The sequence below is a fragment of the Puma concolor genome, chromosome A1, assembly GCF_028749965.1.
Source record: "Puma concolor isolate L17-30 chromosome A1, mPumCon1.1.hap2, whole genome shotgun sequence".
NCBI classification, from domain to species: Eukaryota; Metazoa; Chordata; class Mammalia; order Carnivora; family Felidae; genus Puma; species Puma concolor.
Genome location: NC_141667.1, coordinates 217,947,974 through 217,961,108, shown reverse-complemented (window position 1 = coordinate 217,961,108; position 13,135 = coordinate 217,947,974). Strand labels below are relative to the sequence as shown.

The 13,135-nt window shown below is 38.3% G+C and overlaps 1 protein-coding gene across 1 annotated transcript in view; it reads right to left on the bottom strand.

The window, feature by feature from the left end:
- The window catches only part of LOC147584772 (uncharacterized), a 34,764-nt gene that overhangs the window by 19,114 nt on the left and 2,515 nt on the right, over positions 1-13,135 (bottom strand). Inside the window, exon 3 of the mRNA XM_086717562.1 lies at positions 10,702-10,869. The gene's annotated coding sequence lies outside the window, so the exon portion shown is untranslated. The remainder of the gene's footprint in view (positions 1-10,701; positions 10,870-13,135) is intronic.

The window sequence follows — 13,135 nt, the reverse complement described above, 5'->3', positions numbered from 1 at the left end:
TAATTAAGAAGTTGAACAAAGTTGGGGTGCCTGGGTGGCTCAGTCAGTTTAGCACCAGGTTTGGCTAAGGTCAGGATCTTACAGTTCGTGGGTTCAAGCCCCACGTCAGGCTCTGTGCTGACAGCCCAGAGCCTGAAGCCTGTATCTCTTATCCCTCCTCTGCTCATACTCTGTCTCTCAAAAATAAATAAACATTAAGTTTTTTTAAAAATAATAAGAATAAATAAATTGAATAAAGTCTTTGATTCATGTTACTCATTTTATTTGTATGAGAATCATGCACATGCATATGACTTTTTAAAAATTACACTTAGCAGGACTATCAGGTAACAAATGTTTCCTCCAAGGAAACCTAAAAGGCAACATGGTCAAAAGAAGGAGGAGTGACATCTTTATCAGTAATAAAAAATTTCCTTGGAGAGAAATTAGGCCTGTTGAGGGGGCTGAAACAACCAAGGCATATGTTGATCAAAGCCCCTTCTGGGGCGCCTGGAGGGGCTCAATGGGTCAGTTAGGTGTTGGACCCTTGGTTTCCGCTCCGGTCACGATCTCACAGTTGGTGAGATGGACCCCCACAGGAGCCCCACCTCTGACTCCACCCTGACAGCACGGAGCCTGCTTGGGATTCTCTCCTCCCTCTCTCTCTGCCCTTCCCCTGCTCCTGCACTCTCTCACTCTCTCTCAAAATAAATAAATAATATTTTTTAAAAAAATCCCCCCTCTTGAGGAGGTAATTCCAGAAAATTAAAAAGTGAGAAATATTTGTGAAATTCTGGGAAGAAAAATGAAGTAGGAGTTGACAATTGGCTGGGAAAGTAGAATAAAAGGCAATCAAATATATAACTGCTTGGAGTTTCTTGTTTAAGAAACAGGTGATACTATGATATTAAGAATGAAGAGACATCAAGTCATCCTTGGAATACAAACAGTTAAGGACTTAGAAAAAGATTATGGGGTCTGATCCAATGGGAACATGACCACCAGTGAACTAGACGGGAATTTCCCAAATTGTGTTTCAGATGATATAAATCTATCAGAATGCTCTAAGACAAAAACAGTACTATATCCCACAAGGGGAGATTTATATGTTCCCTACCACCTTGAAGATTCAGTGAAGTCCTTTGTTTAACCTACCACTCCCACATTTAATCACAGAAACATGAATCTAAATAATTTCCTAAAGAAATGCAAGTTTCTCAACATCACTTTGAGAAATGTGGCACCAGATTTATAAAGAAAGTGCATTTATTAAACAAGTTTTGTCAAGTGATGATAAAATTAAAGTAAGATATAAATTATGTGAGCTCTGACTTCACCCAAGTGTATTCCTGAAACATCCTGGTCTATGGTTTTATATAATTAGTTCATGAAAATTCCAGAAATCTGGCAGTTTTATAAGAATGTTTTTTTTTATAGTACCAGGCAATTCAAATATAGTAATAAAATTATCACAGTTTCCTTACCATTTCCATTAAGTCCAAAATGGTCTCAGCATTTTTCCATTCTTCCATTTCAAATCAAGTTCCAGTCTGTAAAAATCTCTAATATTCACACATTTATTCTCACCTTAGTCTCATTTTCCACTAACTCATCTCACTCATACTTTTTTAAAACTCTACTCTCTCCTTCTCTTATGGATTCCAATAAAAACAGTTTTAGATATGGCTCATTACCCCTGTCTCCTACTCACAGCGTAATGCTTCTAGAGTGTTTATGTAACATGGCTGATTTCCAGGTTCTATGGCCTAATTTAGTAGAAGGTAAACTGGAAAAGATCAGAATTTACTAAGAATCAGGAGATACTGGCTATGTCTTCTCAAGTTCGACTGAACTTTACAGAGTTGAAAGCACTGGTCATTTACAAACACATCAGCTACCATTCTATGGGACAGATGCTGCCTCTCTTGCAAACCTTGGTCTGCTCCAAGTAAGTGGATTCATTCAGTGTTTAGGCTGGAGCCAGATCACTTGGGTTCATGGCAATCTAATCTTAAACTTGATTTCCAGCTGTGCAAATGCCTTGACTCAAGTCATTTATTCCCTTGCGAATTAGTACGTAATCTGTAAAGACCAAATTAACTGTATCTGAAGATATTTGATTCTGTTAACTGAGTTAGTTTTAAAGATTTGCTTTACTAATACAGAATTTTTGTCACACTTTTGGAAAAAGTAAACCCCATAAGAGCAGAGACTAACTTGTCCATTTCTGTATTGCTAGTACCTAAAAAAGTTCCTGGTATATATGGTAGGCAAACAGTAATTATTGGTGGGTAAAAGAATGGATGAATGGATGATGGTACAAGTGGAGATCCAGAAGGTATAGATCCAGAAGGTATGGCAAATGAGTTTACTTTGCCCAGTGATGCAAAATAAACCCATGTCCTTGTAACCAGTATCTTATATTTTAAATACCAATTCCTTATTCTTTTCATAAGATGTAACATGAGGATAACATTGATTTGTTTAATCTACGATGCTTTGATAGCAAAAATAAAGGTGTATGCCACTATCTTCCTCATTATTGTTATCAAGAAGCAGTATGGTTTAATGGTTAAACAGACAAATTCTGGATTCTGACTAATGGAAACAAATCTCTGTTCTGCCATGTACTACCTCTTTGATCCCATGTTAAGTAACTTATCTGTGTTTCAGTTTCCTCATCTACAAAAACATAAACATAAAAATATGTATCTCATAACCTCATAGGTTAACACATGTAAAGAACTTACAATAGTACCTGCCTGTAGGAAGCACTATATAAGTCTCTACTGTTATTAGTAATAGCACTGTGCACTCCTATCTCAGAATCAGAAAAACGCAGGACAGCCGTTAGAAATGGGAAGGGCTGATTTTTTTTTTTTTTAACATAAGCTTCACACCCAGTGCGGAGCCCAATGTGGGGCTTGATCTCAAGACCATGAGATCAAGACCTGAGCTGAGATCATCAAGAGTCAGACACTTAACCAACTGAGCCACCCAGGTGCCTCTCATTTTGATCTTTAAGTACCAAAAGACAGAGAGTCTCTGTTAGGGTTAAAAAAAAAAAAAAAAAAAAATCAGAGCATCTTTAGTATCTGCCCTGTTAGCCTTCGTTCTTTTGTGGAAGCACACTAAGTCCTACCTTAGGGCCTTTGCACTACCTATACTCTCTACTTAGAATTGTCTTCCACTCATCTTTACAGAAAGGAACTATTCTGATTCTGATCTCAGCTAAAATTTAGCCTCCTCAGAAGTCCTTCTATGACCAATGTTTCTAAAGTAGAGGCTTATTACTATATCCCTACTTAATTCTCTGAATAGTACTTACAACTAACTAAAATTTTCTTATTTATTTACATATTTATTTTTATTTTATTTTCTGGCTCCTCCTTCTGGAATGTAAGTTTTATTTATTTTTTATTTTGTTAAGTCTATTTATTTATTTTGAGAGAGAGAGAGAGAGAGAGAGAGAGAGAGAGATTGGGGGACAGGCAAAAAAAGGGGGGAGAGAGAGAATCCCAAGAAGCCTCCACACTGTCAGCACAGAGTCCAATACAGGGCTTCAGATCCTGAACCATGAGATCATAACCTGAGCCTAAATCAAGAGTCAGACACTTAACTGACTGAGCCACCCAGGCACCCCTAGAATGTAAGTTTTATAAGATCAAGAACCTTGCCTGTCTACTGCTGTCTAGTTCACCATTTTATCCCAGGAATAGTACCTGATACATAAAAGGTAAACAAATATACACTGAACGAATGCATTAGTAACTGAATCAACCTTGAGTTCTTTGAAATGACTCATGGCTAAAGTCATGGGTAACTTTTATTCCAGTTGTCTCATCTCTCGAAACAGCATTTTTGAGGAGGAAATTGCTGTTTAACTAGCTACAATCAGAATTGATTTTACATGGTTCATAGAACATTTGTGGAAGGGACACAGAATTAACTCCATAGACAAATAAATGTACACATAACTATGAAATGTAAATCCTATTTTCCCATGACATTTGGAAACCTAACCAGTCTCCCATGTCATATTTGCAAGCTAACACATAATAACAGAAAGCCAAGATACCAAACATGATAATGTCTAAAAAATACAGAACCAGAAACATAAACTATTTCAGGCTGTCAACCTACAGTTGCTAGATCTGTCATCTTTGTAAATATAAAACGTTAAAACATGCAAACCTCTCTTCTATAGCTAGTTCTGTTATAAAGGAATCCATTAGATGTTTTATTAAATACAGTTTATAAAAACAAAATCAGATTAAACTTAAAATAAAGCCTTTGATTACTCCCAAAGTCCTAGTTTCTTTCGCCAGGCAGAGAAAGGTGAATAGAAAAATAACTCACACTCTAATTTTTAAACTGTTTCTAAGTCATACATAAAAATTAATACATATTTAGCCCAACCCAAAAATCATCTATATTACTAATTAAAGATACAACTTTTTTTAAGAGGCAGGGGGAAGGAGCAGAGGGAGAGAGAGAGAGAATCATAAGGCAGGCTCCATGCCCAGTGTAAAGTCCCACACAGCACTCTTTCCCTCAACCCCCGGATCATGACCTGAGCCAAAATCAAGAGTCAGACGCTCAACTCACTGAGCCACCCAGGCACCCCAAGATATAATTTTTATCAACTGGTTTATAATTTGACCTTCTCTCCCCACCCTCTAAAAAGTATTAAAGGTAGATTAATTATAGTAAGAGCTGAACATTCCACAAAAAGAGAGAGAGAAATAAAAAAGGACAAAAGAAAATTTATATTTTAAAAAATCTTGCTTAAAGTGAATAATGCTATAGTAATTGCATAGAACTTAGTTCTGATCATCCTAAAAACCAGGACAAAAAAAGGAAGTACACCACATAGCTCTCACCGATAGACAGAAGTACACTAGTTTATTGGGAAAAACAAACTTTTATTCAGATCCTTAGTGCTAAGAGAAATACTCCTAGGGGATTTTGTAAGAGGCCATTGAACTGTTTTAAAAATATTATATGGAGGTTTTTCAAATGCTACATGTTTTCATATCAGCCATCTATATAAGAAAATAAGCCAAAGCATGGTTCTGTAAATGTAGTTATAATGGGCGCAGGGAAATACAGACAGGTGGTGCAGTGCAAGTATTGAATTTTCTATTTTCTTTAGCACATGGCGCACGTGAAAAAGACACAAAACATTCATCAAAACATCCTATTCCTAGAGAATTACAACTAGAGAGTTGTTCGATGTGATTTCTGAGTTGACTCTGAAAATTTGTAGTTAAATGTGCTTTATGTTATATATCAGAAAATGCTAAGTGCCCCACTGTTGAAGAACATTGTCTAATGAAAGGACATGTTGATGGGATGTAAAATGACATAAATGTTCTGTTATTTAGGCAAAATGTATCAGGAGGCTTAAACAAGAGGATAAATTTTAACTTGGCAATTCTACTTCTAGGACTGTATCCTTAGGATATAATTAAGAAAGTGGGCAAAGGTTTACTTACAAGGATATATACATCATCAAATTCCTTAGAGTGGTGAAGTACTAGGAACAATCTAAACACCCAAACAATACAAGAGTGGCAAAATTCATTATATGGAAAACTATTTATGCATTAAAAATTCCTTGACAGAAAAAGTATTATCCTGGAAATACGCTCAAATACAGGTTAGTGTTTCAATCCCTATCAAAATAACACCAGCATGCTTCACAGAGCTAGAACAAATAATCCTAACATTTGTATGGAACCAGAAAACACCCCGAAAAGCCAAAGCGATCTTGAAAAAGAAAACCAAAGCAGGAGGCATCACAATCCCAGACTTCAAGCTATACTACAAAGCTGTAATCATCAAGACAGTCTGGTGCTGGCACAAGAACAGACACTCAGATCAAGGGAACAGAATAGAGAACCCAGAAATGGACCCACAAACGTATGGCCAACTAATCTTTGACAAAGCAGGAAAGAATATCCAATGGAATAAAGACCGTCTCCTCAGCAAGTGGTTCTGGGAAAACTAGACAGCGACATGCAGAAGAATGAACCTGGACCACTTTCTTACACCATACACAAAGATAAACTCAAAATGGATGAAAGGCCTAAATGTAAGACAGGAAGCCATCAAAATCCTTGAGGAGAAAGCAGGCACAAACCTCTTTGACCTTGGCTGCAGCAACTTCTTATTCAACATGTCTCTGGAGGCAAGGGAAACAAATGCAAAAATGAACTACTGGGACTTCATCAAAATAGAAAGCTTCTGCACAGCGAAGGAAACAATCAGCAAAACTAAAAGGCAACTGACAGAATGGGAGAAGATATTTGCAAACAACATATCACATAAAGGGTTAGTATCCAAAATCTATTAAAGAATTTATCAAACTCAACCCCCAAAAAACAAATAATCCAGTGAAGAAATGGGCAAAAGACATGAATAGTCACTTCACCAAAGAAGACATCCAGACGGCCAACTGACACATGAAAAAAATGCTCAATGTCACTCATCATCAGGGAAATACAAATCAAAATCACAATGTGATACCACCACACCCCTGTCAGAATGGCTCACATTAACAACTCAGGCAACAACAGATATTGGCGAGGATGCAGAGAAAGAGGATCTCTTTTGCACTGCTGGCGGGAATGCAAACTGGTGCAGCCACTCTGGAAAACAGTATGGAGGTTCCTCAAAAAATTAAAAATATAACTACCTTACAACCCAGCAATTGCACTACTAGGTATTTATCCAAGGGATACAGGTATGCTGTTTCGAAGGGACACATGCACCCCATGTTTATAGCAGCACTATCGACAATAGCCAAAGTATGGAAAGAGCCCAAAGGTCCATCGATGGATGAATGGATAAAGAGGATGTGGTGTGTGTGTATATATATATATATATACATATATATATACACACACACACACACACACACACACACACACACACACACACAATGGAGTATTTCTCGGCAATCAAAAAGAATGAAATCTTGCCATTTGCAACTATGTGGATGGAACTAGAGGGTATTATGCCAAGCAAAATTAGTCATATATCATATGATATATGACATAAGACATATATCATATGGGGCGCCTGGGTGGCGCAGTCGGTTAAGCGTCCGACTTCAGCCAGGTCACGATCTCGCGGTCCATGAGTTCGAGCCCTGCGTCAGGCTCTGGGCTGATGGCTCGGAGCCTGGAGCCTGTTTCCGATTCTGTGTCTCCCTCTCTCTCTGCCCCTCCCCCGTTCATGCTCTGTCTCTCTCTGTCCCAAAAAAATAAATAAATGTTGAAAAAAAAAAATTAAAAAAAAAGACATATATCATATGACTTCACTCATATGAGGACTTTAAAACACAGAACAGATGAACATAAGGGAAGGGAAGCAAAAATAATATAAAAACAGGGAGGGGGACAAAACATAAGAGACTTAAATATGGAGAACAAACAGGGTTACTGGAGGGGTTGTGGGAGGGGGGATGGGCTAAATGGGTAAGGGGCATTAAGGAATCTACCTCTGAAATCATTGTTGCACTATATAATAACTAATTTGGATGTAAATTAAAAAAAATTTATTTTAATGTATAAAAAAATTTTTTTAAAAGTGGAAAAAGGAATACAAACTTAGGAATACTCAGCTTTCTCAAAAACCAGGTAAATACAAATTTTTTCATCAGATTAGCAAGAGAATGATCTTCTGCAGAATTGGTGATGTTCATTAGAAACGGACACACTCCTATATTGTTGGTGGAAGTCTAATTAGAACAATGTTTTGGGAAACCAATATGGAATGTCTACCAAAGTTTTAACATCAAGTTGTATAGATTGAATATCAACAGCTTTTTGCATGCCAATCACTCCTCAATAACAGGGTTAAAATTTAAAATATATATAGGTTAGTGTCAGGAAAGTGGTAAAGAAATAACTTCTTTCATATTGTAGAGGGTGCATAAATTTGGCAACGCCCTATGGGAGAGATATTAGGTAGATTTATCAAAATTCTACATGTGCACCCCCATGGAGCAGCAATTCTATTTATGGAAATTTGCCCTGTAGGAACTCTTACCGTGTGCATGCAGACATGTATGCACATGTTCATTGCTATGTTGTAATGAACAAAATCGTAAATGACCTAACTATTCATAATAGATGTGGTGGTTTTATCCACAAAGTCTCTGACACTTCTTCCTTCAAAAGATGGGGTCTATGTCCCCTCTCCTGATGTGACTACCATGACCGACTGAGTGCAACAAAAGTGACACTAGGCCAAAAAAGGCCATGCAGCTTCTGCCTGGTACTCTGGGGGCATTCACCTTTAGGACTGTCAGCCGCCATGAAAAATGTCTAACTGCACTCAAGCTGCCATACTGTGAGGAAGCTCAGACCACATGGAGAGGTAAGTGCTCTGGACAAGATCCTGCAGCAACCACAGACATGTGAGTGAAAATACCTACCAGTGATTCCATTCCCTGGTTGTTGAGTCTGTCTGGCTGTTGGGTGACCCCAGCTGAGGCCACAGACATCATGTATCGGAGATAAATCATCTCCACTGTACTCTGTCTGAACTCCTAATCCACAGGGTGAGCACAACAAAATGTTATTTCATATGACTAGGTTTTAGGGTAGTTTTTATGCAGCATAGCTCCCCAGAATGATAAGGCATTGGTTAAGTAAAATATGGTACATCATTGAAGGAAACACTTGACAGCTATTAAAAAGTAAACGATGGCGTAGTTTTAGAAAAAATACATAATATAACCCAACTTGGTTTTGTGTTTTTTTGTGAGGCAGCCTGATCAGGGAGGGGCTGACAGAATGGGCAGTAATACAATCCGCTTAAAGCAGAACAAAGGAGATAGGAATTTATTTGAATATACTGTAAGGGAGCAGCTGTCAGGAGAGCAAAGGAGAGACTGCCACAAGGCAGTGAGTGGTACAGGACTATAGTGAAGGGGGGAGGTGCAGAATTTTCCCTTTTTTGGTATCTATGTCTGGGTGTAAGTAACACATTGGTCATATTGGTCAGCTAGAGCTTATGGGTATTTAGAGGTGTGTCCTAATGGGCCTGCTTGTATTCAGTCAAGGGGGTCACTGTGGTCTCTTCTACCTTACTCAGGTTTCCATTGCTGAAGTTGGTTGCCTAAAAGCGGCCCCTACATTTTAAAAATTTTGTTCCAACTTTATTGAAGTATAATTGACAGTTATGACCCAGTTCATAAAACAGAGAAATAAATACTGCATATGAGTTTTATGAACTGTCTAGAAAGCAATTTGGCAGTACATTTATTTCAAGAGCAGTAGAAATGTCCAAAACCATTGACCCAATAATTCCTTTTGTAAGAATATATCTATATTTTGCATTTTAAAACCTTAACTGTGAATCTAAGAATTGTTCTTTAAAAAAGTCAACTAAAAAAAATTCCCATCTGAATGAAAGAATCAAGCAAAAAAAGAAAGAACACAAACATTCAAAACTAACAAGGAAAAAAGTGTGATAAACACAGGAGTGGAGATTTAAATTTTTCAATGCCAAAAAATATAAAATTGGATAAAATAGATTGTTTTTGAAAATACAAATTATCAAAATTATCCTTTTTAAAAACAGACATTTAAAATCTAAGTAATTATGTTAGAAGGTAAAAAATATTTCACTGCGGCTTCCAAAAAATTGTCAGGCACAAAAAATTATGCATGCAAGTGGTTTCAAAACTTGAATGAATGGAAGACCTATCAGAGAAATTAAACCAAATTCTCTCTTAACCAGTCGGATTATTGGTGATTTAATTTTCTTTTTCCACTATTCCATATTTTCTAAGCGTTCTACTTCTCAAATAAATTTTTATATGATTAATATAATATTATATGTAATATTACAACTAAAATGCATTAAAAACTTGGATGAATCTGAGATCATGAAACTGGCAATATGTAATTTTTTACAAAGCTTTGAAATCAGTGAAAGGCAGGGTCAAGGTGGTACTCATTTGGCTGGGAACGTTGAGCTCTTTAGAAAGAGATCAGAACAGAAGTGTAGCCTGTTTCCCAGGCCAAAGCTCCAGAAAAAGCAAAGTAGGCCTCCTCCTCCGAAAGACAGGCCTGTGTTGCAGTCTATCAGCGCAGGGCTGTAGGGGTGCCAGTCTGGTGCTCTTCCCTCCAGAGCCAGCCCATCAAGGAGCTTCCCCTGGTTTCTCACTGCAAAACCTGGGGCACCAGACTGTGTGAAAGGTCCCGTCTGGGAGATACTGAGGCTGTGGAGTGCGGCAGAGGGAGAGCCGGAAGGCGCCCACCAAGGAAAGAAAAAAGGTCTAGGGGAAAAAAAGGAAAATGGCGCCTGCCACCAGTGCTATCGCTAGGAGTATCCCAACAGGCCCCTGCCCCTCCGGGGATCCTTTAAAATTAGCAATTGAATCTCTTTCACCTAAATTCTGGGTATTTTTCAAAGAGCTGCTTCTGCTCTAGACCCTAGGGCAGCTGAGTCTGCGGGAGCCCTTTCAGGGCCGCTCCTTGGTTCCCTTCTGGTCTCATGGACTCGGGCCTTGTTTGTTTTCAAAGCCAGATGTTTTGTGGGTTCCTTTCTCGGATGCAGGTCTTAAAAGTTGGGGGTGCCTGATGTGGGATACAAACTCATCATTCCTCACAGAGAAACTTCAAGTTTGTGGGATTCCTTCTAATTGTGAGTCACCGTGGGAGGGAAGTTAAAGGTGAGCTTTTATCCCAGCCTCTCTCGTACCTGCTCCAATGTTTTCATTTGCCCAAGTGAAGGAGTTTCTCAGCTTGCTTTCAGGTCTTTTTCAGAGGAAATTGTTCCGTATGTAATTGCAGATTCTCTGTGTCCGTGGCAGGAAATAAGTTCAGGGTCTTCCTGGGTCGCCATCTTGAGCTGCCTCCCAGGACTTAACTACATAATAGGAAATTTGTAGCTTTAATCCACTTGAGCTTTTGCCCATTTGCCCACCCCCAATTGCCTAACTCTGACAACCTCCAATATGTTCTCTATACCTATGAGCTTGGAGTTATTATTATTAATTTTTAGGATTCTACATTTAAGAGAGATCACATACATGTAGGTGAGCCAGTTTTTGCCTTTCTCTGACTTACTTCACTTATTATTTTTTTAAGTTTTTTAATGTTTATTTAATTTTGAGAGAGAGAGAGAGACAGAGCAGGAGTTGCAGAGGGGCAGAGAAAGAGAAGGAGACACAGAATCTGAAGCAGTCTCCAGACTCCAAGCTGTCAGCACGGAGCCTGATGCGGGGCTCAAACCCACAAACTGCAAGATCTGAGCCGGTCAGAGGCTTAACCAACTGAGCCACCCAGGCACCCCCTTACCTCACTTATAATACCCTCAAGTTCCATCCATTTTGTCACAAATGGCAAGATTTCCTTCTTTTTATGGCTGATTAATATTCTAGTGTGTGTGTGTGTGTGTGTGTGTGTGTGTGTGTGTATACACACACACCACATTTTCTTTATCCATTCATCTATCTATAGATACTTGGATTGTTTCCATGTCTTAGATATTACAAGTAACATCGAAACGAACGTTGGGGGAGGGGGTGCAGATATCTCTTCAAGTTAGTATGTTTCCTTTGGATAAATACCCAGAAATGGAATTGCTGGATCATATGGTAGTTTTATTTTTAATATTTTGAAGAAACTCCATCCTGTTTTCATAGTGGCTGCCCCAATTTACATTCCCACTAACAGTGCATGAGTGTTCTCTTTTCTCCACCTTCTCACTAACACTTGCCATTTCTTGTCTTTTTGAGTCTAGCCATTCTAACAGGTTTGAGGTGGTATCTAATGGTTTTGATTTACATTTCCCTGACGATTAGTGATGTTGAGCACCTTTTCATGGATCTGTTCACTGTCTGATGTCACTCTTGATCTTTTTGAGACAAGTAAGGAGTTACAAGTAAGGAGTGAATGTGTGGTGGAAAAGAAATACAAGCTTTAGGATTTAAGAAATTAAAAAAAAAAAACGACATTGAGAAATAAAATGGAAAACAGTCTGTGAGATTTGGACATTTGTCAATACGAGTGTGGGAGTTAGATAATCTTCACTAAGGTTCATCTGTACTCATTCTACTGAACTCTGCAGTTAGAATTAAGGTCATAATGTTGGGATGCGACACTGACATAGGGCTACACATTTGCAGTACTGGGTTGAGTTCTCATGGTTCAAAATCTGGTCTTCAGCGATACATATTTAGAAACTCAATTTTATAAGGTGAGTATCACATTCAAAGGTGAACAGTCTCTTAGAGAATGAGTCACCCCAATTAGATTCTCCAGAGACTAATACATTATTAACCCAAATTCTGATTTATTAAATAATAATGAGGGCTATTCTTTTCTAAAATGTCATTAGATGAGAACAGACAGAATCGGAATAAAAGGAGTTTTGGAAAATGTTTACCTAGGCCAGAGTTTCTCAAATGGGGGCAAATTTCCCACCCTCCCCCCCCACCCCCACCAAACTAGTGGACATTTGGCAAGATCTAGGGACATTGTGGTCATCACAGCTTGGATGCACAGGAAGCAAAAGAAAGTTCATCTGGTTATATTAGCCTCAGAGTAAAATTCAAGCTTGGAGGTAAGGGGAGGTCTGGGAGTCCTCTTGTTATTTGGTGGACAAAGGGCAGGGTGCTACTAAGCATCTCACAATGCCCAGGATAGTTTCCCACAGCCAAAAATTATCTGGTCCTAAATGTCAATGGTGCCAACGTTGAGAAACACTGATCAAGTCTGTGGAAAAGCCATAAGAACTCTTCTCAAGTAGCACAGTGCTGACGTCCAACAGATTATACCATTCTTCATGTATGTGTGGTGCCTTTTCTGTCTCCTTTCCCAAAGACCTTAAGCAGAGTTGAGCTTTTCTCTCTTTCATGATCTTTGTTGCCTCCCTAAGATTACACCCTATTTATTTTAGTTCAGACAGAGTCCTTAAATCTTCTCAGCCACATATTTACAGATCATTTGGGGTCTACTTCTTTAAGTAGTTAATATTCAGCCATTTTTATTACTAGTTTTGTTATGAGAAATATCAACCTTAATTTATTATTTCAGCCTACTTTGCTTCCATGCATGTATATGAGTACATAATATTTTAAAGCAGAAACAGAAATTTACTGGATCACTTATTATTTATGTGGAGTAAAAGA